Below are 27,296 nucleotides of genomic sequence, written 5' to 3'. Positions count from 1 at the left end.
GTGTGTCTGTGTGTGTGTGTGAGGTTGAAAAGAGAAACAGCACCAATCTCGTGTGTGTGTGTGTGTGTGTGTGTGTGTGTGAGGTTGAAAAGAGAAACAGCACCAATCTCGTGTGTGTGTGTGTGTATGAGGTTGAAAAGAGAAACAGCACCAATCTCCTCTGTGTGTGTGTGTGTGTGTCCGCGCGCGCGCGCTGATGGAGTTCTTGCTGGCATCTCGCCAGCACGCGGGCTGTTCCCCGGGATGGGGGCACGAGTTTCCTCCCGACCTTTGACCTTTAAAAACCAACAGGTTTTCTTCCCTCTGTCGTGCAAAGACAGCTTCAGGTTCTGCTCGGTTCTACAGACATTCACACCCTGGCCACAGGGCTAAAAATAGCCGCCTTCCTTTCTCTCTCGCTGCTTACACTTCCGCCCGATTCGACGCCGCTGCGCTGCAGCCCGGGCGGTAAGCGGGAGCAGAGAGCGAGCGAGCTCTGCCCCTGCAGCCCCGACGAGTCCTTCTCCTCTTTCCCCACGGCGTCCTCTTTCTCCTCCGTTCTCCACCTCCTCCGGCCGCTGCAGGAGAGCCGGCGAGCGGAGGTCGCGGAGCCCAGGCGGCCAGGCGGGACGCGCTGACCGGTGACCGCCAGAGGGAGCGCCGTCCGGGGCGGGGGCCTCGCTCGCGCAGCCTCTCCCCTCTCCCGGTGCCATCCCGCTCCCGCACACAGGCTAATCAATCCCGATTCCCGGTGATTTTCAATTATTCCCCCCGGCTTCTCCCTGGGCTCCAGGATGTTATTTTTAGTAGCAGAACTGCTATAAATATTTATAAAGGGCAGTGACTGGAATGAAGCGAGAGGCCCCACTGCCGACTCTCGCCTCCCCCCACCCCAAGACGCACTCCCGCTGCAGACCCCGGCCCGCTGTCGGAGGGAGGAGGGCTGTGCCGAGCCCGTCGCGGGCTCGCCCACGGCCGCGATCAGAGTCACCTGGGCGCCTCGTGAGGTAGCAGTCGGGGCGAAGGAGCAGGGATGGGGCGCCCTGCAGCTCTCCCTCCGCACCCCCTTCTCCCTCCGTGACTCCCACTCCTGAAGGAGGTCGAGGCTCGCGTGGGAGCATCTTGCCCAGCAGCTAAGTGTGATAAGACCAGACATGAAGGGCAGGAGCAGCTGGGAACACTCCAGATGTGCCAGAGCAGCAGGGAAAACCGGAGCCAGAGCTGCTGTGAAAAAAATGCACTCCTCCGGGAGCCTCGGGAGAAACCCCCGTGCCTGGGGGAGAGCCCGCCCCGCCCCCCAGCAGCTCCCATGCACTACGGAGCCCTGAGTGTGACCAGCAGTGAGCTGAGGCCCCAGGGATGCCAAGGCACCTCTCCTGAAAGAACATCTGTGTCAAGGTGCTGTGATGGGGTGTCGGGGGTGAGGGTGGGGGGTCCCAGCCTGCCTGGAGGACCAGAGAGATGAGGAGGAGAGGAACCAAATGGAATGTCCTGAGGGACAGTCAGTGCCAACCAGGGTGAGATTAAGTGTGGAAGGTCTAGATAGGCTACAGCCTCTCAGGACACCATTGGGTGATTCGGTGTTGCCTCCTCAGTCCTGACTTCCCACACCTAGTACTCTGCCCCTGAGGACAGGCAAGACCCCACCTCTTGATTCATGTAGACTGCTTGCTTCTTAAAAAGTGCAAATACTCAAAGGAATAGATTTGAAACGCTAGTGGCTTCAAAATAGCTAAGGGCTTGGGCCAGCTGATGTCCAGGTGTGAATAGTAGTGTCTCCTGGGCCCCCTCAGGCCTGACCACCCTCTAGCTGTCTCTCACTCTCTGTGTGGCCTTTGCCAAAGAGTATAGTCAGAGTTTTCAAACACAGGAAAGGCTCTAAACTTCCAGCCTCCCACTTTACCAGCACCCAGAAGATGCTAAGCGGACAGGAGAGCCACAGGGACTACTCACACGCCTGGGTGGTCCATTTTCATATAAATTCTCAACAGTTGATTTCTTTTCCAACTGAAATATCTACTATTATCTAAGGCCCCTGCTGTGCCTCCTGGCTGCTTGGCATCTGCTTTCGAATACAGGCCCCTACCAGAAGCTTGAACCTCGGTCCCTGTGCTTAACCCTGATCTGTAACAGGATACATCCTGTAGTGGGCACTTCCTTCTTAATTGCTCCATGACCATTTAGGAGCTAGCCTATTTTAACCTGCTTCCCTGGTGGCTCAGACAGTAAAGAATCTGCCTTCAATGCAGGAGACCCAGGTTTGATCCCTGGGTCAGGAAGATCCCCTGGAGAAAGGAATTGGCTACCTACTCCACTATTCCTGCCTGGAGAACCCCAAGGACAGAGGAGCCTAGTGGGCTATATAGTCCATGGAGTTGCAAAGAGTCAGACATTACTGAGTGACTAAGTTTGAGAGAACTGGCATATTCTGTTGGCATTGTGGGCCCCCTGGGCTGGTGCTGATCTGTAGCTAGAAAGACCCCTGGAGAGGTCCCAGAGGCATCCTGGGTCTCGAAGTTGAGACCCCCACCAGGTTCAGGTTCATAAATCCCAGCCATGCTGAGGTTCCATTTATTGTCACAGCCCTCTCCACTGCTGGGTGTGCTTCTTCCAGCAGACTCCCTCTCTTCTGCATTGCTTACACCCTGCTCCTGTAGTCCATGACAGCTTCGGAAAGGTACAGTTGCTATGGTAATGCCCAGAGCCATCTGAATTCCTGCTGCACCTTCTGGAAGACAAGGGTTTGTGAGGAGCTGTGCAGTAGATTCTAAACCTAGCCTTTCCTGACCACCTCTGTCAGGGGTCAGGTGACTGCTGGAGGTGGGAGCGGGGACATGGGTAGCCCACCTTCCTTGGACAGACATTCCATCACTGCAGGCTACATGCAACAGGACAGGTCCTCCGTGTGTGGATCAGAAAACCAAGTGAGTCTCTTACTGGGGGCGGTTAGGTGTAAGAGACAATGCCGGTGGCCCTCAAACTTAGTATCCCCCACGGACTTATTAAAATAGGCAGAGCTGGGTCCCACCCCCAGAGTACCTGGGGGCAGAGCCAGAGAATCTGCATTTCTAACAAGCTGCTGAGTGATGGTGGTGTTGATGGTGGTGTAGATCCAACCACAACGTGAAGACCACCATACTAGGAGGAGAAAGCATATCAGTGCAAGAAACCATGGCCAGTCAGGTGGAGAAGGGACAGTGTCATTTGTCTATTCTAGAGAAAGAGAGACTTCCCTTCTGGGAGGGCTCTGCTGTCACATTTCTTGGCCAGGATACCAGAAAGACTGGTGATCCTAGGCTGTTTCTTTTTGGTCCCCCACCACTCAATAAACAAAGACCTTCCCCTATGAGTGAGGGTGGGGCAGCGTCATAGGTGAAGCCTTGAACTTGGAGAAGACCAACCTCACAGATGCCTGGTGACTGAGTGAGCTCTACATGTTCTACAGTCTCAGTGTCCGGGAGACCAATGACCTGCCTGGCTCAGGAGGGAGGGAGAAGAGGGGAGAAAGGCTGTTGCTGGCACTGAGCCCCCACCATTGGAGTTTTCACACCAATATGCCTTCCCCAGAATGCTGTTTGGTTGTCATGTCCGACTCTTCACAACCCCATGGACTGAAGCACACCAGGTTTCCCTGTCCTTTGCCATCTCCCAGAGTTTGCTCAAGTTCATGTGCATTGCATCAGTGATGCTATCCAGCCATCTCATCCTCTGTCATGCTCTTCTTCTGCCTTCAGTCTTGCCCAGCATCAGAGTCTTTTCCAGTGAGTCAGCTCTTTGCATCAGGTGGCCAAGATATTGGAGCTTCAGCATCAGTCCTTCCAGTGAGTATTCAGGGTTGATTTCCTTTAAGATTGACTGGTTTGATCTCCTTGCTGTCCAGGAACTCTCAAGAGTCTTCTCCAGCACTATAGTTCAAAAGTATCAATTATTTGGTGCTCTGTCTTTTTTACGGTCCAGTTCTCACAACCGTACATAACTACCATAGCCTTGACTATATGGACCTTTGTCGAAAAAGTGATGTCTTTGTGTTTGAACACACTGTCTAGATTTGTCATAACTTTCTTGGCAAGAAGCAGTCATTTTCTAATTTCCTTCCCTAGAAGGTAAATACCATATTCTCCACTAAATGATATTCAGGCCCCAGCTGGGCTGCTTACCTTGAGCCTATGTGAAACTCCTAGTCACATGGGTATTGTAAGAGAGAAAATGATGAGTAGAGAACCTGACGGTGCTTCCCAGGTGACGAACTGGGAAAGAATCTACCTGCCAATGCAGGAGATGCGGGGTTCAATCCCTGGGTCGGGAAGATCCCCTGGTGTAGGAAATGGCAACCCGCTCCAGTATTCTTGCATGGGCTATCACATGAACAGAGGAGCCTGGTGGGCTACAGTCCATTGGGTTGAAAAGAGTCGGACACAACTGAGCAAGATCAGGAGAGAACCTGATAGACATTGCAGGCCCTCTTCCCAGTTACAAATAGTACTAATAAGTGCCAAGTGACATCTTCTCTGCACACTTAGCCTTGCCTGGGAAATGAGGTCTCTAGGCTTGGTGACTCTCCCACCGACTGTGTTGGCAAACAGGTGGAGGATACTCACGTCATCTCCCCCGCCTCCTGCCCCATGGCAGGACAGTTTTGGTAGAGCCTGATGTGAAAAAATGGACATCAAATCAGTTTTCCAATTTTAGAAAGCACTGTTAATTTCCCTGAATATTCACTGGAAGGACTAATGCTGAAGCTCCAATATTTTTGGCCATTGGATGTAAAAAGCTGACTCATTGGAGAAAACCCTGATGCTGGGAGAGATAGAAGGCAGGAGAAGAAGGGGACAATGACAGAGGATGAGTTGGTTGCATGGCATCACCAACTCAATGAACATGAGTTTGAGCAAACACCAGGAGATGGTGAAGGATAGGGAAGCCTGGCATGCTGTAGTCCGTGGGGTTGCAAAGAGTCAAACACGACTGAGCAACTAACAACAGTTAGTGTCCCAGCTATGTGAAGGTTTGGGTGGGTGTGACTGCTTACATTTATAAAATGTAGAATCCCTAAGGAAGACCATGAGGAAAACTGGGACTTACTGGGCTGGGGGTGGGCATCCTTTGAAGAGGCAGAGTCCAGAGAGCCAGGCTTGAATTTCTGAGACCATGCTCTAAGCAGAGCCTAGCACTGCTAAATGTAGAGATATAGAAGGAACATGTAGCCTAGCATGGGACTGTCATTCATTCTAGAAGATACTTGATGAGAACTCTGTGCTGGGTACCAGATGCCCTCCTCAGGTCTTCAGGCCTTACCGAATGCAGGACCTTACAGGTTAAGGTTGAAGCCTGGTCTGAGGTCATAACTAGGGTGAGTAGGGAAGTGAACTTGGAGGGATTACATTGCCCTCTGAAGCCTATCAGCTTCAGGATGGTGGGTGCTGCCTGAGGCCGCTGCCAGAAGGAAGAGAAATGGTCACTTGGAAGTGTGGGTCTCGGGACCTGTGACGGGGAGAGGAAATTGGAAAAAGACCTGGAATCTAAGGGTCATGACTAATATGTATTTTATAGCACCAGGGGCCCAGGCGTACTACCAACGAATAAGTTCATTCATTCACAATCAGTTATAAACTGAATCTTCTGCAGCCCCAGCAAGTGTCCTCAGACACACTTCACCCAGCTTTAGTGGAAGTGCACAGAAACCTCAGGACATGGGCACACACTCCTTCGCCCTTGCAACCTGACTTGCAAAGTTTAGGTGTCAAGTGCTACTGTTTTCTCTGAAAGTAGAGCCTTAGACTCGGCACCTGACTTGGGGCTGGGAGAGCATCTACACAGCTGGCCTCAAGATCACTTGTGTACGTTGGGCTTTTCATTCAGGTCCCAGCTCAGGGGTAATGCCTTCAGCCCCATGCCTGATCCGAAGGCTTTAATCACTTTAGGCTCTTTCCCTCCCCAGAGTTGGCATCCTTGCTCATCGGGCACTCAGCCCCTCACCGAAGAAGAATTGTCTGTGTCCTGAATCTAAAAACCTCTAGAAATCCTCCTTGGGAATTCCAGGCCGGGTGGTCCAGGCTCCTCCCTCCTCTACAGAGCCTGACCGCCACTGCGGGGGGGGGCGATAGGCAGTGTGGCTTTGGTTCACCTCATCAACCCCATGGAAATGGACTTCCCTGGTGACTCAGTGGTAAGGAATCTGCCTGTAATGCAGAAGATCCCTGAGCCGATCCCTGAGTTGGGAAGATAACCTGGAGAAGGAAATGGCAACCCACTCCTGTATTTTTGCCTGGAAAATCCCATGGACAGAGGAGCCTGGCGGGATAAACAACAACAACAATCAACCACCTGAGGAACTCTGCCCTCCTAGGCCTCTCCTTAAGGGGTAGGTCTTCTGGAAGAAACACGCCCCAAGGCTAGGGAGGCCAGATGGAAGAGCAGCTCTGGGAAGGGAGCAGCTGGGCACAGATGCTGCTTGGGAAGGAGTCTGGTGGGGGGTCAGCCAGCCAGCCTAAGGCTCCCCCTGGATCAGGGCCCCCAAATGGGAGTTGGGCTGAGGGTAAGGAAGGAAGACTCCGGGCTTGGGATCCTCCCAGGTCCCCCTCTTCCCTTGACTGTGGGCACTGTTTGTCCTGCTTTCCTCATTGCCTTGGCAACCACCCTGGGGTCACCCTTTGCGGCCAGCCTGTCCTGGGAGCCCAGGGCCAGGCTCTGGCCATCAGAGAAGGGGAAGGGAGAACGGGATGTACAGGCACAGCAGGGTGCCCTGGGAGAGGAAAGTGCAAGAGGATGGGGAGAGAGGCAGAGCCTGAGGTGAGGGGGATCGGCCAAGGAGAGGCTGGGAGGAGGTGGGGCGGCGTGATTCACCTGCCCTGAGTCCTAGGCAGAGGTCAGCTCATTCCTTTGCCCTGCTGTTGCCACAGCCCACCAGGCCCCTTTGTCTTTGGAACTTTCCAGGCAAGAATACTGGAGTGGGTTGCCATTTCTTACTCCAGGGGATCTTCCCAACCCAAGGATTGAACCTACGTCTCTTCTGTCTCCTGCACTGGCAGGGCAGATTCTTTCCCACTGCTCCACCTGGGAAGCCTCACTAGCCCCCACATTTTGTCCTAATTATCCTTACTGGCTTTCCACCCCATCTTGGGCTGGGAAAGGGACTGCCCACATGCCTTTCTTGGGACCTCTACCCCTAGGGCGGCCCCTGACGCAGGGCAGGCCTTGGTCCCGGAAGACAGAAGCCTTATCTCCCCACCCCTCCCTCCTCCTCACATCCCAGCCCTGACCCCAGCCACTGCAGCCTCAGGAGGGGGCTATGGAATTTCCCTAGGGGTTGTCTGGTTCAAGGAGTCGCTTATCTCCCCACCTTTAGCCATCACTGAAAAGTGGAGGGAAGTTAGACTGGGGTCACTGGGAGGCCTCTGGAGCCAAACTTTACAAACCATGGGGTTTAATGCCAGGGTGGAGCTGGGAGAGGCCCTTGTTTAACATTTCTGTTTGCCAAGGCTGACCCTGACCTGCCTGTGGCCCACCTCACCTAGCTGCTAACTGGTCTCTTCCTGCCCCCATTTTATGATGGAGATTGGGTCTTTCTTCCCCTGCATATTTTTTCCAGGGAGACAACTCCCTGGACAAGGTCACTGTCTAGATGTGTTGTGTACACACAGCGCTACCCTCACAAAGGCCTTTGGGCTCTGCACGCAGGCACAACGAGGAACTCGGAGCCCGCCAGCCCCAGGCCCCATGTCTGGAGAGCACTGTCCAGGCCTGTGAAGAGGTTCAAACTAAGGAAACGGAATGCTTCCTTGAGAAACCAACCAACAGAGCAACTTAAAGGCATCTAGGAGGGAATAAGTGAAGGAAAACACTAGAACAGAAAACAAGACAGTTACGCACATAATCGCCTGTAGCTATTGTGTTAGATGCATGAATGTCCAGCTTACTGATGCTGGGTGATGAGACCAGGTGGGCTTCTTCAAGAGGGCTTTGCTCTAAAAGGAAGGGAAGGAGCATACAGTAAGCGCTTGCTGTGTGCCAGGTGTGTTCACACACGCGATCTTTAGTGTCCTTGCTCAACAAAGCTGCAATGGGAGTTCATCAGTTCAGAGGAGGATGGCTCTGAGAGGCCGAGTAACGTCCCAGATCACACAGCTGAGAAGTGACAAGTCCAGCCCTCTGCGTGACTGTGATGTAACTGCACTTCCCATACTATCACACTGCTGACATGGCAGAATTTCAGCAAAATTTCAAGGAAAAGGAAGAATATCCCAAGTGTGGGAGAGGAGGAGGAGGGAGATAGCTCTAGGAAGGGGCGTGGTGAGTCAATTGCCTAAAGGAGAGCCTGACTTCAAAAATCACAGTTATAATTGCCCAGATTTGCTGATATTTAAGACAAAGATTCTTAACCAAGATAGTGTCTCTAATTCCTACTGCCACCTCCACCTCTGGGCATAACCCTTCCCCCAGGCTTCTCAGTCAATGCAAATGGAACCTATACCTACCATGGACAGTTGGGTTTGTTTTCCCCAAAAACAGGCTCTGTGAGACTAAATCCAGCACAAAGAGAATGGTAGATGCCTTTCTGGGCACATTGACCTAACTGATGACTTTCCCTAAAAGGTGCGGCAGCTCCACTATCCCCTGTCCACAGATGAGACAGCTGGAACAAGGAAGGCATTCTGCCATGGACATGGGTGGCAGGGACTAGATCTCAGGCAGGCAGTCCCCAGAGGCACCTCCTAAGCCCCATGTTCTGCCTCGCTGGCTAACAGACACTAATCGAGCCAGAGTTCTGGGCCCGGCTGCGCGCTTTCCACGTGTCATCTCATGCAGGCAGGGAAGGAAGAGGCGGAGTCTTGGCCTCCGGTTCAGCTGGGTGGCCTTTCACCAGGCCCACTGTGCAGTTTGCAAGTAGTGTTCAGGGCTCCTCCATTTCCACCCTGATCTTGCAGGACAGGATTGGAAGGTCCCCCGTCCACCTATCAGATTCAGCTCTGACCAGGCCTCACACTGAGGGTCTTACTGGGGGCTTCAGCAAGAGCCCTGAGTGGCAGAACTCCACCCCGCCCACCCCATCTATGGAGAGGGACCTCAACAGGAACTTTTTTTTTTGGCCAAACTGTATGGGATGGAGGATCTTAGTTCCCTGACCTGGGGTCAAGTCCACGCCCCCTGCATTGGAAGCACGGAACCTTGATCACCGGACTGCCAGGAAGTCCCACCAACAGGAACTTAACTGTTAGCCCCACAGAGACACTGTGATGTTGCCACTGCTATTCACAGTCAGAGCAAGTCAGAGGGTTGAAGAGCGTGAACAAATTGTCTTGACCCAGGAAACTGACGTCAAGGAAATTGAACGGTTCAGGACCACATAGGGAGGTGATGGAGAAGCTCTTGGAGGAAGTGCTGGTCCTTCCAGGCCTTTTTTTTTAAAAAAACTTTACGCTTAATTTTTTAAAAAATTCTGGTGAAGAACGTTATTGTTGTGTAACCTTCATTCTAGAAAGTAATTCAGAGAGATGATGTCAGGAACCATATTCCCAAGGCCAAGCCTATCATGCGGTAACCTGTGAGCCATACCACCCCTGGAGCTTTAAATATATGTACTAAAAGGCTTCTGTGAGTGCATTTCTCACTGTGTAGGCCTCCTCCTGTTAACACGCACAAAGGGTCCTGCTCTTTAGATCATCCTGGAGGTCAGGATGGGGCATTTAAGGATGCTTCTCCATGAGAACATACCAATCATTCACACCTAACTTTATATCCTGTTCTTAGGTGAATCCTTGAGCATTCACCCTTCCTACCTAAGCCATGTTGCAAAGCACCCTCATTAGCAGACCATGAGGTTTCTATCTAATCACCAGACTTTCCCAACCACAAGAGATAGAATCCCCTATGGAGGGCAAATGATAGTCACCCTCCCAGAGGAAAGTCTGCCTGGACCCCTGTCATCCAGTGATTGACCTGAACTAACCTGGCAAAATAGAGTGGATTCCAGCCCCTCGCCGCCCCCGCCCCCAACTTGGGCTTCCCTGGTGGCTCAGTGGTAAAGAATCTACCTGTAATGCAGGAGATGTGGGTTCGATCCCTGGGTTGGGAAGATCCCCTGGAGAAGGAAATGGCAACCCACTCCAATATTCTTGCCTGGAAAATCCCATGGACAGATGAGCCTGGCATGGACAGAGGAGCCAATGCAATGGGCACGGTTCCATAGGTCTGTAAAAGAGTCAGACACGACTTAGCGAATAATCAGCAACCCTCCTCTCTGCTTCTTTTAAAATCTTCCAAGGTTAGAGGGGTAAATAGGTACATCTTACATTAAAATACAGTTCGTAGGAATTCCCTGGCTATCCAGGGGTTAGGACTCTGCACTTCCATGGGTTCCATTCCTGGTTGGGGAACTAAGATCCTGCATGCCACATACACTATGTGGCCAAAAAAAAAAAAAAAAAAAAGAGTTCCTAATTTGTCATCTTGGTCATATATGTAAAATGTTGTCTCTGCCCTCAAAAGGCTACTGCTGAGGGGACTTCCCTAGCAGTCCAGGGGTTAAGACTCTGCACCTCCAATGCAAGGGTGCAGGTTCTATACCTGGTCGGGGAACTAAGATCTCACATGCTACGCGTAGCGGGGCCATAAAATAAAAAACGAAGTCAGATTGTTTAAAAAAAAAAAGGTTACATCCGAAGATGGGAGGGTATACATGGGGAAAAGGCAATCATACAGAGTGATGCTTATTAATTACCAGACACCATACAGAAAAGTCTTAAGGGAATCAGAGAAGGAAGAAGAGTTCAAACATAGGTAAATAAAATGATACCCAAATATGAAATAACAGAAATAACATATTGTCTCTTATTACACGAAATCATTCCTTCACTGGCTCACACATGGCCTGTCCAAGGCTGCTTTTAGATAGGGTTCTTTTACAGTGAGTTCTTTTACTGTTTCCTACACTTGTGAGATCTTACATGTGCCCAGTCTGCTCCGCTGGCATCTTTGTTTTAAAAAAAACACATACTAAAAACTACTTTTGAAGCAAAATCTTCCTCCTGGGATACAACGTTTCCTTCGCTGGCCCTTGCTTTTGAAGTGGCGCGTACCCTCCTCTGGGCCAGTGTGCCTCTTCTGAGGTCTCTTTCAGGCTGGAGGCCTGTGGGGTGTCGGTGTACCTCGCCTGTTTTCAATTAAACCCCTTGGAATCAATGGCTTTAGCAAGGTGATTTTCCAAAGGGGTGATCTTATTTTGAACCAACATGTCAAAAGAAAACCAACTCAACCTGCAACACACACAAAGCAAATAAATACATCTGTTTGTGGATTTACCTGAAAAAAATCACAAGGGCAAAGCAAGATGCAGAGGGCCCACAGGGCTTTCCAGGGAGGGAGGGGGGGTCTCTCTCAGTTTCCCCCATGATGTAGTGGTGGTGGGGGGAGTGATGAAGAAAGGGCAGCAGGAACCTGTGTCCTGGCCTCAGGGTGCTCAAGACTAGACTCAAACCCGGGATGGGTTCTGCCTCTTCAGGCCGGGGATTGGGATGGGCTAATGAGAAGACATCCACTTCACCTGGTCCTCATCCTCGCCCACTACAGACGCTGGCTGGCCAGCTGGGAAGGGTGTCTGGCCCCAATGGACACGGGCATTAGAGGCTGGGAAGGCGACGCTCACTCCTCAACACCACAGCAGGCTGACACCTCATGGGGCGGGGGTTAGCGGGTGACCCACATGGACCCCGGCACTTGCTCCCACCCCAGCCTCCTCTGCCGGCTTTGTCCTCTGGGGAAGGAGAGCTCTAAGGAACACAGCACTCCAGGGGCTCAGTCCTTATCATTTGGACTCGAGAGAGACTCTGCAGACTGAATTGGAGGTTTTAACAGAGGGTGGCTTAAAGTCATTTTCTTTGACCCCCAAGGTATTTTTAAAACAACTAAGTGGGTTGCAAATGGTGAAATAGCTGAAGATTTCATAGAAAAATCCAGATTTACAGCTTCTCTTCTCTGGAAAAGTTAGAATATCTGGCTGTACTGGTCCCACCATTCCCCCCATGGCAACAAGCCTGCTCAAGACCCTCTGAAGACTTAGAAAGCCTCCTCTCTCATGGCCACACCTGTGTGTCCTGGGGCGCTGCTCTGGGCCAGGCATGGTTCTTCTTGCCCGAGGGCGGGTTCCCACATCCTCTGAAGCCCCAGCCAGACAGCTCCCTCCCCACTCCTCCGCCCGCCACCCCCCTCCCCGGCCCCACCCAGCGGCAATTCTCAAGCAGCAGCCCACAGGGGGCCTTTCTCTGAGGATTTATAAGGAAAACTGCAGTAATGCAAAGTGATGCTTGCATGCATGCTAATTCACTTCAGTTGTGTCTGACTCTGCAACCTTCTTGACTATAGCCTGCCAGGCTCCTCTGTCCATGGGATTCTCCAGGCAAGAATATTGGAGTGGGTTGCCATGCCCTCCTCCAGGGGATCTTCCCAACCCAGGGATCGAACCCACATCTCTTGTATCTCCTGCATTGGCAGATAGGTTCTTTCCACTATCACCACCTGGAAAGCCCAATGTGATGTTTAAAACCATCAAACACAAGGCAAAGAAAAAAAAAAAGTGTTAAGGGAATCATAGAAGGAAGAAGAGTTCAACCATAGGTAAATAAAATCGTACCTAAAAATAACAGAAACAACATACCCTCTCTTATGACACGAACTCAATCCTTAAAAACTGACTCACACACAGCCTGTCAAAGGCTGCTTTTAGATGGACTTCCAGTGAGTTCTCTTACTGTTTCCTATGCGTGTAAGTCCTTACATATGCCTGGTCCACTCCATTTGCATCTTTGATTTTAAAAAAACACATACTACAAACTATTTTTGAAGCAAAACCTAAAATCATTTGTACTTTGCTGCTCCTTTCTAGAGTGACCTCAGGTCATGCTTTATTCTCTGCATCTACAAAATGAGAAGATATTATTAACCTGTGTGGTTGTTTATAAGGATTATATTGAAACGGGAGACCCTTGGAAGAGTGTTGGCACATAGCATACAGTCAATAGCAGTTACTCTCCTTCCTTCCTCTGAATCCGCAGGTGCTGCCCCTTCAAGTCCTTCACCCTCAGGGAAAAGTTCTTAAACAACCCCCACATACACACCCACCGCCAACCAGGCCCCTCCTGGACTCACAAGTGAGAGGCTGCAGTGATGGAGATGCAGGAACCAAGTGCTGCCAGGGCCTGAGCCCCACACCTGTGGCTCAGAGTCACCCCAGGGAGTCTCCCTGGGGCTGGTGAGAGTTGTTTAGGCTTGGCACGCTGATTCATCTCCCCTGCACAGACATGGGAAGGGCCACCTCAGAGGTCAGAGGAGGGATCCAGAATGCTGAGCCAAGCTTCTACCCCCACCGTAGCCTTCACATCACTAATGGGGGGCTAATATGGGAGTGCCAAGGTAGGACCAAGACAGGCTGGGGAGGGCCACCTCACCCCCTCCACCAAGTACACCCCTCCCCGGGAACTAACTGTCGCTCCATGGGTGATGCAGTGTTTTCAAGCCTTTGAAACACCAAGTTCTTACCCAGCCCCTTCTCTCGGGGCCAGGGGCTGGTTTGCCCTGGACAACAGAGCCCTCTCAGAACAACTTACCCTTCGCCGGAGGTGTCAGGCTCTCACTGCTACACTGAGACTGAGGGAGGGTTCTCTGCAGACCAAGAAGAGTCTGCTTCTTTTACTCACTTAACGGATAGCTGTTGAGCAACTACTGCTTGCCAGACATATTCTGGGCCCTGGGGATACAGTAAAGAAAGAGACTGGGTGTCTGCCCTCGGGAAGTTCACATTTTAGGGCAGGAGAGACAGTGAACAATTGTGGGAGGACGGGAGGAGGTAAACGCTTAAGGGGAAAAGTGTGGTGAACGTTTACAGAGTGAGTCATGGGGGGAGGCCTCTGCCCCTGCTTTTTAGGTGAACAAAGAGAAAACACACACTACCCTTGGCAGGAAATTCCCCTGGTAGGTCTCTAGTTGAGAACAGGCTCTCTTGTCTTCGCCGCTTATGATTTTCTGGGTTATGTCCCACCGTGGCCAGCTCCCTGAACCAGACTCTTCCAGCAGCTAGTCCAGCCTCAGACTAACATCTTCCTGCCAACTGTCCCCTCCACCAACCCTTGCCTCCTCAGGCCACCCCTGGGCCCTGGACTCCAGGCCTTTGTTTTACGCCTTGGTGGGTTTTTGTCCATTTGTTCTGCCAGTCCTTCTCTGACCATCCTCTCCAGTGACAAAGTTTACAGTCTCCCCAACACGTCCAGTCCCAGAAGATGACTTTCTATTTTGCAGCAAGAAAAGAATATTCTGGAAATTACACACTTTCGGTGTTTTCCTCCACCCTGACCAACCACAAGGCCAGGGAGACCATCTTGGCTGCCCCTGCATATCCCCCAAGCCACCTCCGAACACCTTCTCCTCCTCCCCAGCTTCCCCACCTTCACAAGAGAGCCCAGCGGGTCTTCTGAAATGAGGCCAATTTAGCTTCAGTCTGTGGAGTGGCTCTGCAGCCGCTACACTCAGTACTACACTTCCTCAAAGCTCCTGCTCTTCTCCCAAGCACCAGCCACTTCTCATTTATTGCCACAAGGGAGTTTTTCAATTTGACATGTGTGTGTAATCACTGATTTGTGTCTGTGAGCTGCTTGAGGGAGGCCCCAGGTCTGTTTTGTTCACCAGTGACTGCAAAAACCCTGCTCAACACCAGACAGAAAGTGGAAGCTTAACAAACAGTTGTCAGATGTGCGAATAAAATATACCCACAAGTACAATTAAATTGGTAATATACATACAACAGTCAAAGATTAAGGAAACATGAAGAAAGAAGTGGGTTTTGGCTGAGTGGCAGACCCTAACCTTAGCTCCCTTATAACGATACATTTATTACAAGTGGATCTGACCAAGAATTTTTCCTGGTGTGTCAATTTATGGGGCAACATATTAAGGTATGAAAAATTGAAACTCAGATAATCGTAAAGAAAAAATAACATTACACACACACGCACACACCCTCAGGTAACTGTAAAACCAAATATATCACTCACACACACTTCCTCCTGCCTAGTTCAGGGGCTTTGACAGGGTGCTGTCCCTAAGACCTGCTCGGGACACGAAAAGAAAGCAAGACCAAGTCCAACCAATCAGAAGTCAGCACCTATTGAGCCCCGCCCCTCCACATGGGTGACAGACAGCAGGCTCCGCCCCAGTCCAGCGCCACCTGGAGGTCGAGAAGGACAAGTGCGGCGCCTGCCGGGAGGCGGATCTGTCTGCCTGGCGGAGCGCGCTGAGCTGGCCAGGGTCTCCGTGGTCTGCAGAGATAAGGCCTCCGCCCCACTCTAGTCAGGCTGCTCACCGGGCAGCTGTGGGGGTCATTGAGGGCGGAGCCGCTGAGACGCGGTCGACAGCTGTTAACCTGTTCACTCAAGAGACTTTCCCAACTTTCCGCTACTTCCTGTTGTAGATTATCCCTACTTGCCCAGAAGAATGGGTGTGATGAGAAAAAGTGGCTCAGAAAAGGGACACAACAGCGGTTGTAAATGCTTCAATAACATTTCTTTTGGGCCCAACCTCCATTAAGCAGAGTGGACCCGGAGAAGGGTGGTGCCCTCTCGCTGGTGCCCAGTCAGTGGGGCAGGGGTGTGGAGGCTGTCCCTCTCCAGCTGGCGGCCTAGACGTCCCCGGAGAAGCCCAGACTGCAGCGCTACACTCAGACCTCAAGGTCCGACAGCCAGCGTGTCTTCAGAAGCTGCCCCGGCCCTGAATGGGCCTGACTAGGTGGCCATCAGCCCTGCTTTCTCCCTCAGGGTCAGGGCACAGAACTAAAATAATTGTCATTCACTTCATGTTCCTTGTTCCTAATTTGAAAGGAGGTCTGAGGGCACAACAGAGTAGCCTGTGTTGGGGTGAATTGGGCCAAACAGTGCTGGCGCCCTTGAGAAATATTCTTTCCCTCTCCCATGTGGCCCAACACCCAACGCCTCTTATTTCCCCTCATTGTTCCAATTTCCTCCTAATTCCCTTGTCCCCGGAAACATGCAAACCCCAGTGTTGCTCACAAAAACTGGCTCCCGTGGCCCAGTTTCTCTCCCCCCAACCCCAAGCCTCTTTCCCCCTCTTCTTTCTCTCCTGCCCTGTTCATGGACTCCAGTATCCCCAGGGCTACGTTCGGCTCCTGAGAATTCATTAGTTGTAGAATAAAAGGCTTGATCTCCAGTAAAGAGATTTCAAGACATCTGGGGACAGGTGGGTTTTCTGAATACTCTGAATGCAAGAACTTGGGATGCTATTGGGGGAGGCTACTGCAAGGGGAGAGGAGGGTAAGACTAGCAAGGACAGAGCTGTGAGCTCTAAGTCCCACACTCAGCAGGTGAGGACCCTGTGTCCACTGTTTCGGCCATCTTCATGAACTTGCAGAAGCCGTGGCTCCCCTGGGAAGCTCCATGTGGATGCAGAGTGGAGCTGGGAGTCCGGGTCTGGTGCCACTTGGTCACTGAGTTGCCAAGATGCCTCTCAGGTCTCAGTGGTCTCCTCCTTAAAAGTGGCATAACGATCAATGGCCTGAGTGCCTCTGGAATTGTCATCAGGATCCGAGAGCTTGATCTAAAAGCCCATGTGAAACATTATGTCCTATTGAGGGTATTTTCTTCATTCTTCTTTCCCCTTCGCTCATTCGTTCGTTGTCGCTCAGTCATGTCTGACTCTTTGCGACCCCGTGGACTGTTGCCTACCAGGCTTCACCGTCCATGGGATTCTCCAGGCAAGAATACTGGAGTGGGTTACTATTTCCTTCTCCAGTCTTTCCCCTTAGGTGACAAGAAACAGAGAGAACTGGGGAGGCAACTGATAAAAGTACTCTGAGCTGCTTTTTTAGAGTGCAAGGGATCTTCCAGCTCCCTGCTGGATCGTGGTGGGGGGCGGGGGGGCGGTCATTTCTATTGTCCCTGGCCCTGATCCATGTTGGGCTAGAACAGGAATTCAAGTAGGAAAGAGAGGCAGTCTTGGGGAGTGGAAGGGCTCTGGAGTTGGGTACTGTCCTCCCTCACCACAAAGGTGCTCCATGGTGAGTGCCGCTTGGTGGGATACAGATGGTGAGCCAGGCTTCTGCTTCCCTTGCTCTGCTATGGGTGGGGCAAGGGATGGGAGGAGGAAACAGACCCACACAAAGAACCAAGCTGGGACCTTCTGTGCCACACTGCAGAAAAGAGGGGTGGGACTCCTTAGTCTGTCCATGTCTCCCTGAAGCGCTGGGAACAGCTGGAATTTGGGCATCACCACCTGTCTTGCTCCATTCTGTCATCTGCCTCTCACACTCTTCTAATACTGTCCTGTTAGGGCCCTCTGGGGGAGGTTCAGGGTTGTCTTTGCTCCTCTAGTAAGCTGCATCTCAGCTGGCTTCCTGGTATGGTGGTTTAGTCGCTATGTCATGTCCGACTCTTTGTGATCCCATGGACGGTAGCCTGCCAGGCTCCTCTGTCCATGGGATTCTCCAGGCAAGAATACTGGAGTGGGTTGCCTTTCCCTTCTCCAGGGGATCTTCCTGACCCAGGGATCGAACCGGGTCTCCTGCATTGCAGAGTGCTATGAGGGAAGCCGGCTTCCTGGTATGCAGACGCTTATATAATCCTCTCCCCTTGAGTGTGGGCTGGTCCTAATGAAGAAAGAAAATGAAAGTCACTCAGTCATATTTGACTCTTTGCCACCCCATGGACTATACAGTCCATGGAATTCTCCAGGCCAGAATACTGGTGTGGGTAGCCTTTCCCTTCTCCAGGGGATCTTCCCAACCCAGGGATCAAATCCAGGTCTCCAGCAGGCAGATTCTTTACCAACTGAGCCACCAGGGAAGCCATGAAGAGAACAGGGAAGCATCTAAGACTCAGTTACAGAAGTCTGTGATGGGACTTCCCTGGCGGTCTAGTGATTAAAATTCCAAGCTTCCAATGTAGAAGGGACAGGTTCAATCCCTGGTTGAGGAACTAAGATCCTGCATGCTGCAGTGTGGACAAATAATAATAATAAAATAAAAGTCTGTGCCCTCCATCTCGCCTGCACACTGTAGCGTGCTCCTGTCCACTCTAAGAGCGAAGCCATGGGCCATCTTGTGAGCTGCCCTGTGGGAGGCCCACAAGGCAAAGAACTAAGGGCATTCTCTAGCCAACAGCCCATTTTGAACTGAACCCGAGTCCAGCAACGTGTGAGAAACTGAATCCCATCAGCAACCACAGGAGTAAGCTTGGAAATGGACTCTTCCCTATTAAAACTTGGAATGATTGCAGTCAGACACCTTGACTGCAGCCTGTGAGTGACCCTGAGCCCATCCATGGACCCCACCAAGCTACTTACAGATTCCTGACATACAGAAACTGGGAAATAATATAATGTTGTTGTTTAAGCCACTAAGGTTTGGGTTAACTTGTCATGCAGCATAGACAACAAATACATTCCTTTCCCTTCAACCCTGTTGCTTTGTCGGTGCTAAGTCTCTTTGTCCTTGGCCTTCGTTCACTCCTCTGGTTCACTCCACCCTCACCCCGCTGCCCCTGCCTCTCTGAGGCTCCTCCCTCTTGTCGTCATTTCTCTCACCCCCTAATTGTGGTCTCCCCCAGCATCTCTGTCTGTGTACTCCCGGAGAGCCCCTTGCTCATGGCTTCGGTAATGAGTAAGCTCTGTGTCTATGGAGATATTCTTCCAGTCATTTCCCCCATTCCTCCCGCTCATCTGCATTCAGTTCCATTTCTCTTCTGGCCCCTGAATATATATTTTATCTAGATGTTACTATAACAACTCAGATCAGTTAATATGTCCCTCCTCGTCAGGTCTGTTTTCAGTCAGCGATACGTGTTCCCTTCAGAAGGCGGCTCAGAGCTTCCCCGGGTCTGCCTCCCTTCAGTTGAGCCTCACTTTTTTTCCCTGCGACTGCCTGTATTCCCTGGTGCGACTTGGTTACTTCCCTGGTCCCAGTTTTTTAACCTGTAGCTAAAAACTAGAAATACCCCCCAGATGTTTCTCACCAGGTGGTACATCTCCATGCCATGGACTACTACTCAGCAATAAAAATGAAAGCATTATGGACACATATAACAACTGGGATGGATCTCCATAGAATTATGTTGAATGGAAAAAAAAAAAGTCAACCCCCAAAGGTTATATACTGTACAACTCCAACTTATATAACATTATTTACACGTGAAAACAATGGAAACAGAGAACAGATGAGTAGCTGCCCAGGTGAGTAATTGGGGCAGAGGGGGAGGCAGGGAAGAAGGGAGCCTGATTTTAAGAGAGCACTGTGGGGAATCATGGGCTAATGGAAATGTTCTGTACCTTGACAACATCAGTGTCAATAACCTGCTTGTGATATTACATTTAGGTTTTGAGAGATGTTATCATTGGGGAAAACTGATAGAGGTATAGGGGATTTCTCTGTAGTAGTTCTTGTAATTGCATGTGAATCCAAATTGGCATCAAAAGAAAAAGTTTAATTAAGAAAAAACACCGCCTTGAGTTACATGGAACTCAACTTATAACCTAGAAAGTACATTACCTAGAAAGTACATTCATTCCTAGAAGGTATGAATGAAAAAAAAACAAAACACTGCTTTTAAAAAATAATTTGATCATCTACAATTCTTTATTTTTATTTTTAAATTAAAAAAATTCTCAATTTTTTGGCCACACCCCATGACATATGGGATCTTAGTTCCCCATCAGGGATCAAACCCATGCCCCCTGTATTGGAGGTGCCAGAGTCTTAACCACTGGGCCACCTGGAAAGTCCCCATAATTCCTTTTTTCTTTTTTTTTTAAATTGAAGTATAGTTGATGTGAGATATTATAAAAGTTACAGGTGTACGATATAATGATTCAAAATTTTTAAAGGTTATACTCCATTTGTAGTTATTATAAAACATTGGCTATATTCCCTGTGTTGTACAATATATCCTTGCAACTTAAAACAAAAAAAAAAATCAGTTTTTAACCCACTAAAATGTTTGTATTTGAAAAGTAGTAACAGAACCCCAAGTTTCTAATCTTCCGCCTTGACCTTGAGTCAAGAAAGCTAGGTGGACTGTGGCAACTGCCCACCGTGCTCCCCTGAGACCATAAGATCAGGTCCAGTATATCTGCTTTTTTCACTGATCTGGCGCTCCTGCCCTCTTCTTTCTGGAGGAGCAGTGAAAAGCAGGAAGAACTTAGGGAAGCTCTTTTAGGCAGAGGAACTGAGTCTGAGGTTGGGGCAGAAAGAGAGGGATTAGGGCAAGTCACCACAGGCAGGTCAAGTTTTCACCCTCACAGTGCCTTCTTTCCTCTAAGCCCAGGATGCCCTCATTGACTAAAACCCCACCATACTTCAGCCCCCGCTCAGATCCCATTTGCTCAGGGACTCCTGTGCTCCAGCCCCCATCCCTTCTTGTCTGAGCTTCACAATTTAACTCCTATTAACTGGTGAACATTAGTCTGGATTGTGTTGTGTGTAAACTCCTCACAGGCAGAGACCATCTGTCTCACCAGGCTCTTCTGCACAATCAGTTCAGGCACTCAGTCGTGTCTGACTCTTCGTGACCCCCATGGACTGCAGCACGCCAGGCCTCCCTGTCCATCACCAACGCCCGGAGCTTACTCAAACTCATGTCCATTGAGTTGGTGATGCCGATGAACGATCTCATCCTCTGTTGTCCCCTTCTCCTCCCACCTTCAATCTTCCCAGCATCAGGGTCTTTTCCAATGAGTCAGTTCTCTGATTCTGCACAATGCCAGGCACCAAATACACAGTATAGAAATATTAGTAAGTATTGGCAAAGGGATAACCTCCTCAATTCATGAAGAGGTCATTTTGATAGAAAAGTGGCCAAAAGATAAATTGACAGTTCTCAGTTTATAAATGCAAACACCCCTCAACACATGAAACAAGTTCAACCTCCTCGTGGTCAGAGAAATGCAAAACAAAATGTACAGCAAGAGATCACTGCTCACCCAACCGATGGGTGGAAGTCCAAGAGTCTGATGACATACTCAGTTAGCAATATTCTCTTTCAGATGTATTCCTGGTGAGAAGGAAAAAGACTACAACTCCTGGGGGTAATTTTTTAAAACTTTTTATTTTAAAACTATCTCACAGAAACTACAGAAAACTACAGAAAAGATGCAAATGTCACAAAATAATTTATTTTTTTCTAAACTATTTGTAACAAAGTGTCAATATGGTGCCCAGTCACCCCCCCAAAAAGAAACCTTACTGTAGGATAAATTTTTTTTATCCTATACTAGAAATATATTCTTATAAATAAGGACACTGTCTTCCATAACTGCAGTACAAACATCAAAATCAGGAAAGTAACACTGATCCATTACTATCCTCAGACCCAATTTACCGTTTTCTAATTTTTCCAACAATGCCCTTTGTACCAAAAATATCCAATCCAGAATCACACATTTACTTGTCTTGTCTCTTTAGTTTCTTTCCTTCCATCTGGAATACTTCCTCAGTCTTTCCCTGACTTTCATGGCCTTGACACTCTTGAAAAATACAAGTCAGATATTTTGTAGGATATCCCTTTGCAATGGTGTGATGTTTCTGTCCTTTCAAAAGTCATATATTGAAACCTACCCTGCAAGGTGATGGTATTAGGAGGTGGAGCCTTTGGGAGAAGATTAAGTCATTAGGGCAGAGATCTCATGACTGGGATTAGTGCTCTTATAAGAGAGACCCCAGTGAGCTAGCTTGTACCTACCACCATGTGCGGACACAGAGAAAAGATGGCTGTCTATGCAGAAGGAAGCATCACCAATCATCACATCTACTGGCATCTTCATCTTGAACTTTCCAGCCCCTTCTGTGAACTTTCCAGCCCCTTCATTGTTTATAAACCACCCAGTCTATAGTACTTTGTTACAGCGGCCCAAATGGACTAGGAGAGGGTTTGTCTGATGTCTCCTTGAGATTAGATTCAGGTGATGCATCTTTGGCTGGAGTGTGTATGACAGAAATGATGCTGCGTTGTTCTCACTGCATCCTGTTAGGCGGTGTATCATTTCAATTTGGTCCACTACTGATGAAGTTAATTTTGATCACTTGATTAAAGGGCTTTTTCATTGTAAAGTTATTCTTTTCCTCTTTGTAATTAGTAAGTATCTTGCTGGGAAATACTTTGAGGCTGTGTAAATATCCCATTCCCCATTAAACTTGCAATTTGTTTGTTTATTTCTAGCACTGTGGACTCATGGATTCCTATTTTATGCAGTGGATTTATAATCTATTCGTATCATTATTTTGGTGCTCAAACTTTCCCATATTTTCCCAGTAGAAGCCCTTTCTGTACCCCATTCTTATTTGAATACTTCTTTAACTTTAAAGTATAACATGTTCTGGGCTCATCTTGTTCCTTGCTTGACCCAGCTCTGGAAGCTGCCATTTCTCCAAAGAAAGTCCACTTCCTTTTGGTAAAGAATGGTATTTAGAAACCAAGATCTGGGCATGAGGTATCCTCATCCCTGTTGAGGTTTCATTGCTTATATGTGTTCTCAGTGGACAGAAGAGGGGAATGTGTATATGTATATACACAAGTTGTAAATATACACACATACATTTTACATCTATTTTTATCTCTGGTTCTATCAATATACAGAAGTGAGGCTCAGAGTGGAGTGAGAGGCAGAGGCTAAGGTGTTTTCTGGAGGAAAAGGCTGAATCAGCATCTAGAAATAGGGGAGGGAAGTTGATGACAGTTGCTGTGGGAAGTCCAGTAAGAAGGTAAAAAGAACTGAATGGAAGGACCGTGTACTGGCACATGTAAAACCATACAGGACGCATTTGTGTCTTTATGATTTTCCTGGTGAATTAGGATAATGGCCTCACTTATGGCCTACAAAGTTCCCCCTCTTTGTTGTAAGGTGCACGACCTCTGTGGTGGCCATGCCCTGGAGTCCACTCATCAGCTTTGGGATTTTAGGGGGCGAGTTACTAGTCAGTCCATGGAGTTCCTAGGAAATGAGCTGACTGCCAGTTGAGGTTTTAAGGAAGTGATTCTGCAATCCTCAGACCTAGGGATTGCCCAGCCTCTGAAGGAATCCCCAGGAAGCCACGACCATGCCAATAGGGAGTTGGCCTTCCGCAGAGGGGACTTCTTCCCTGCAGGCCCTCAGGTTCAGCCATTGAAGACAATGAGCCTCCAGACCAGGACTAAGCTCCCTTAGGGAGAAGTGAGTCCTGGCTGCCCCGCTGGCAGGGTGGACCCCTATGTGCTTTTTCCCTTCCCCTCTCTTCCAAAGTCAGTCTTCATTGAGAATAATCTATTTTGTCTCCACCATCATAGGCTTGGTGTTTTGAGGGTGGTTAAATTTATAACGCAGCCACTGTTACAGATAATGAGAAGCCACATGTAGACCATTGAAAGGAATGCACCTTACCTGGATCCTCTTTATCCTCCTTTGGGAAGGAGAGTAAGTGGATTTTTAGTTGTAGATGGTGAGGTTCTTTATTTTAGTAGAAGCACTTAAAAATATCTTTTTATTGGGGTGAAATTCATATAATATTAAATTAACCTTTGGAAAATGTACAGTTCAGGGGCATTTAGTACATTCACAATGTTGTGCAACCACCACCTCTATCAAGCAGCATTTTTTAAAAAATATTTATTTGGCTGTGCTGTGTCTTAGTTGCAGTACGTGAGATCTTTAATCTTCACTGGGGCGTGAAAAATATTTAGTTGCGCTATTTGAACTCTTAGTTGCTACCTGTGGGATCTAGTTCCCTGACCAGGGATTGAACACAAGTTCCTTGCATTGGGAGCACGGAGTCTTAGCCATTGCCCACCAGGGAAGTCCTGGCAAGAGCATTTTTGATGCTTGCTTGGGGAAAAGACGGTGTACATGGGTGCTGGGCGGCCACTGGGTGAAGTGCAGTGTGTCTGCCCAGCACCCTTGGTTTGGAGAACAGCTCTGCCTCTTCTCCACGGGGTGCTGCTGGGTCTGTCAGTCTCCAAACCTCCTGAACCCACTTAAGGGAGTGGATATGTGATCCACGCCACCCCCAGGTGGTAGGACATGTTAAGAGTGGGCTCTGACCAAAGTCAGAACAACTGAAGTAACCCTCAGGACATCTCTGCTAGGGATGGCGCTGAGAGCGAGGGTGCCACTGAAATACAAAACAGGACAATTTTGTCTCATATTTGAGGCTCAGGGGTTTGGAGGGTGTTATTTATTTATTTATTATTAATTTATTTTTTATTGGGATGAGTTATTAAAGACATGGAGGAATTTCCCTGGTGGTCCAGTAGTTAAGACTCTGCACTTCCAGTGCAGGGGGGCATGGGTTTGAGCCCTGGTCAGGGAAGATTCTGTGTGTTGTGGCCAAAAATAAATACATAAATAAATAAATAAAAGACATAGAACCTCCTGCTCTGGAAGCATTAGGGGGCTTCCGGAAGGAAAGGAAATTATGTTCTTCCACTGGGATTCTCTAAATTGGGAGAGTAAGGACATGAGACAGCTGCCCACCACCTTGCAGTCTGTTTAAAGCACAGAAAAGTACCCAAAGTGGGAAGAAGACAAGAGTGGAGGTGAGCGAATCAGCTCTGGAACTGGCATTTGAGTCTCTGGATTTACCTGTTCCCTGGTCTTCCTGGCTGTCTAAACTCTAAACTGCTTAATCCTTTTGTTAGGCAGGATTCTGTCACTTGTTTGTTACTGCAGGTGACTGATACTGCCCCTCACCCCAGATGATCTAGGGTTGACCCAGATACTGGCTGGGCCACAGTGGAGCACACACAAGTGATGGGGCCATAGGAGCCTGAAGTCTAAATCAATCTGAGCTGGAGCTCGTGTGATGCATGGTGAGGAGGGCCCAGTAGGGTTAGCCAGCATTGATGTGTCTCTTCTTGGGACAGCCTGGAGGGCCTTCCTCATGCCAAAGACATCAGGACCAGGCACCAGAACCAACCCTGCAGCCACACGTTTGCTTCTTACTGGACATAAGCAAACCTCGTAACATGGTCACCTTGGGCCTTTTGACACCAGGAACACAGACATCCAAGGTCATACTTATCATGGGCTCCCAATGATTTCATCACAGGTAATTCTACTGAATAGAAAGCTGCTTTTTTTCTTTTTTGGCTGAGCCACATGGCTTGCAGGGTCTTAGTACCCTGATCAGAGACTGAACCCAGGCCATGGTAGTGAAAGTGCTGAGTCCTAACCATGGAACCGCCAAGGAATTCCCTACTGAAGAGAGACACAACTGTCCACTTGACCCAGAGAGTTTCAGTTTATTAAGAATAACTGTAAGGTTTTAAGGTAACTATCACGATTTCAGAGTCAGATGGACCATGCTTTGAATCCTGGCTCTGCTGCTTCTCAACTGTGTGGCCTTGACTGAGCCTCAGTTTCTTCACCTGTAGAGTGAAGATGATACAAACTACCATACAGTGTTGCTAAGGACTAGGAGAAAAGTGCCAACCTGGTGCTTGGCACACAGGAGACACTCAGAAAACTGTCACCACTATTTGGGGTATTATTATATAAGCCCTAGGGCTTCCCTGGTGTCTCAGATGGTAAAGAATTTGCCTGCAGTGCAGGAGACCCAGGTTCGTTCCCTGTGTCGGGGAGATCCCCCGGGGAAGGGAATGATTATGTACTCCAGTTTTCTTGCCTGGAGAATTCCATGGACAGAGGAGCCTGGTGGGCCACAGTCCATGGGGTTGCAAAGAGTCGGACAGGAGTGAACAACTAACACTTTCACACTTTAAGGAACTAGAAGGTATGGCAACTATCTTTCTAAGCATGGTCTTCCCCTTAGCCAAGCTTTAGCATGTCTATGGATGTCCACCTTGATGCTGAAAGCAAAGTGGCAAGGAGTCTGCAATGTGCATATTCATTCAGCCAAGGCTTGTGCCAAGTATGGGGCTACAGAGGTGACAGAGGAGGTCTCTGTCTTCAGAGACCACTGGAGATGGAAGGAACATCTTAAGTCTTTGGAACTGGCCAGGTAGAGACAAGACCTCTACAGATGCCATACGGATGTTATCTGTTATGCCACAGATAACAAGACCTCTCACCAGTGGCATGGGGTGACCCCTTGAATGAAGGTGACATTGAGTGGTCTCTGACCTTGAGGTGTGGGGAGTTGGCAGACTGAAGGACCTGGAAGCATTAGAGGACTTCTGGAAGGGAATCTCTTGGATGAAAGGTCAGCTCTATGTCCCGAAGAGTTAGGTAACTGCTGCTGTGACCCTTAAAGGGCTGAAGTTAGTGGGGGCGGAGGGAAAAGAAGGACTGGTTTCAGCAGAGAGGGTGATGGATGCCTGGGGAAGCGGGCACACTATGTCCTGGGCCAGGGAGCTCAGAGTGCTGTAATAAAGATGAAGTGCTGGGTGGAATGGGAGTACACTGTGGGAGATGACTGGTGGGGGTACAGGCAGAAGAAAGGAGGGGAGTGAGGGGACCAAGCCTAGCAGTGGCGGTTGGGAGAGTGAGCGTCGTGGTGCTGATGTGAGTAGACAGAGATGCCCCAAGTCACAAACCTGGAGCCCTGGGAACTCTATGGGAAATGAGACCAACCCTCCCGGCAACTGGGTGAGTAAGCGCGAGGGTGGAGTGTAGGTGTGTGCACGAAATCTTAGAGCTGGAAGGGATCTTCAGTGTCATTTAGTTCCACCTCACAGCCAAGGAATCTTTCCCTCTTCCACTGACCAACTGACAGCACTCAACTCTACTTGGACACCTCAAGGTACGGGGAGCTCACTCCCTTCAAGGGAGGCTCATCCAATAGAGGTGCTCGAGCCTCCAAGACGGCCTGGATAGGCCCGGCGCCCCGACCTTGGCCCTGTTGAATGGACTGGCCTCCACTCGGCCGCGGCACCTGGCGGGGGTGGCGGGTGGCGTGGGGGTTGCGACGCGGATGGGCCGACGCTGCTGTCCCCAGCCCCAGTGCTGAGGCAGGCAGGGTGCAGTGGGCTCTGGCGGAGGTCGGGAGAACTGCAGGCCGAAGGCCGCCGGGGGCTCCGCGGGCTGCCGGGGGGAGGCACTTGACACCGGCCGCGGGAGAGGAGGGGCCGCTGTCCCTGCGGCCAGTGCTGGATGCGGGGACCCAGCGCAGAGGCAGCGCCAGGTAGCGGGGCGCCCCGCGCAGGGTCGGGGTGGTGGTGGTGAGGGCTGTCGCAGGCTCCCGGCGGAGTGGCCGGGAGAGCGGCCGAGGCGGGGTGCCCGGGCCCTGCGCAGGGTCGGGGCGCTGCGGGGTCCGGCTCTCCGACCCGCAGCGTGCGGGGACCCCCAGCGGGGACGTAGGGGCCGGGAAGTCGGGCCGAGGGCGCTAGGACCGGCCGCGCGCC

At 50.0% G+C, this 27,296-nt stretch overlaps 1 protein-coding gene and 1 long non-coding RNA gene across 2 annotated transcripts in view; one reads left to right on the top strand and one right to left on the bottom strand.

Annotated features, from left to right (window-relative positions):
• Window positions 1-2,597: 2,597 nt before the first annotated feature.
• LOC148776112 (uncharacterized) lies at window positions 2,598-13,791 on the bottom strand. The gene is made up of 3 exons (XR_016038546.1): window positions 13,578-13,791; window positions 13,120-13,261; window positions 2,598-2,707 (listed from the first exon to the last, which is right to left on the bottom strand). It is a non-coding gene; the product is annotated as an uncharacterized LOC148776112 (long non-coding RNA).
• A 13,149-nt stretch (window positions 13,792-26,940) lies between these two features.
• The window catches only part of DNMT3A (DNA methyltransferase 3 alpha), a 107,289-nt gene continuing 106,933 nt past the window's right edge, over window positions 26,941-27,296 (top strand). The window contains exon 1 of the mRNA XM_088841226.1: window positions 26,941-27,076. The gene's annotated coding sequence lies outside the window, so the exon portion shown is untranslated. The remainder of the gene's footprint in view (window positions 27,077-27,296) is intronic.

This window comes from Moschus berezovskii, chromosome 11 (assembly GCF_049115385.1).
Source record: "Moschus berezovskii isolate FMDL1 chromosome 11, NW_MosBer_1.0, whole genome shotgun sequence".
Taxonomy (NCBI): Eukaryota; Metazoa; Chordata; class Mammalia; order Artiodactyla; family Moschidae; genus Moschus; species Moschus berezovskii.
This window is presented reverse-complemented; position numbering and strand designations above follow the sequence as displayed.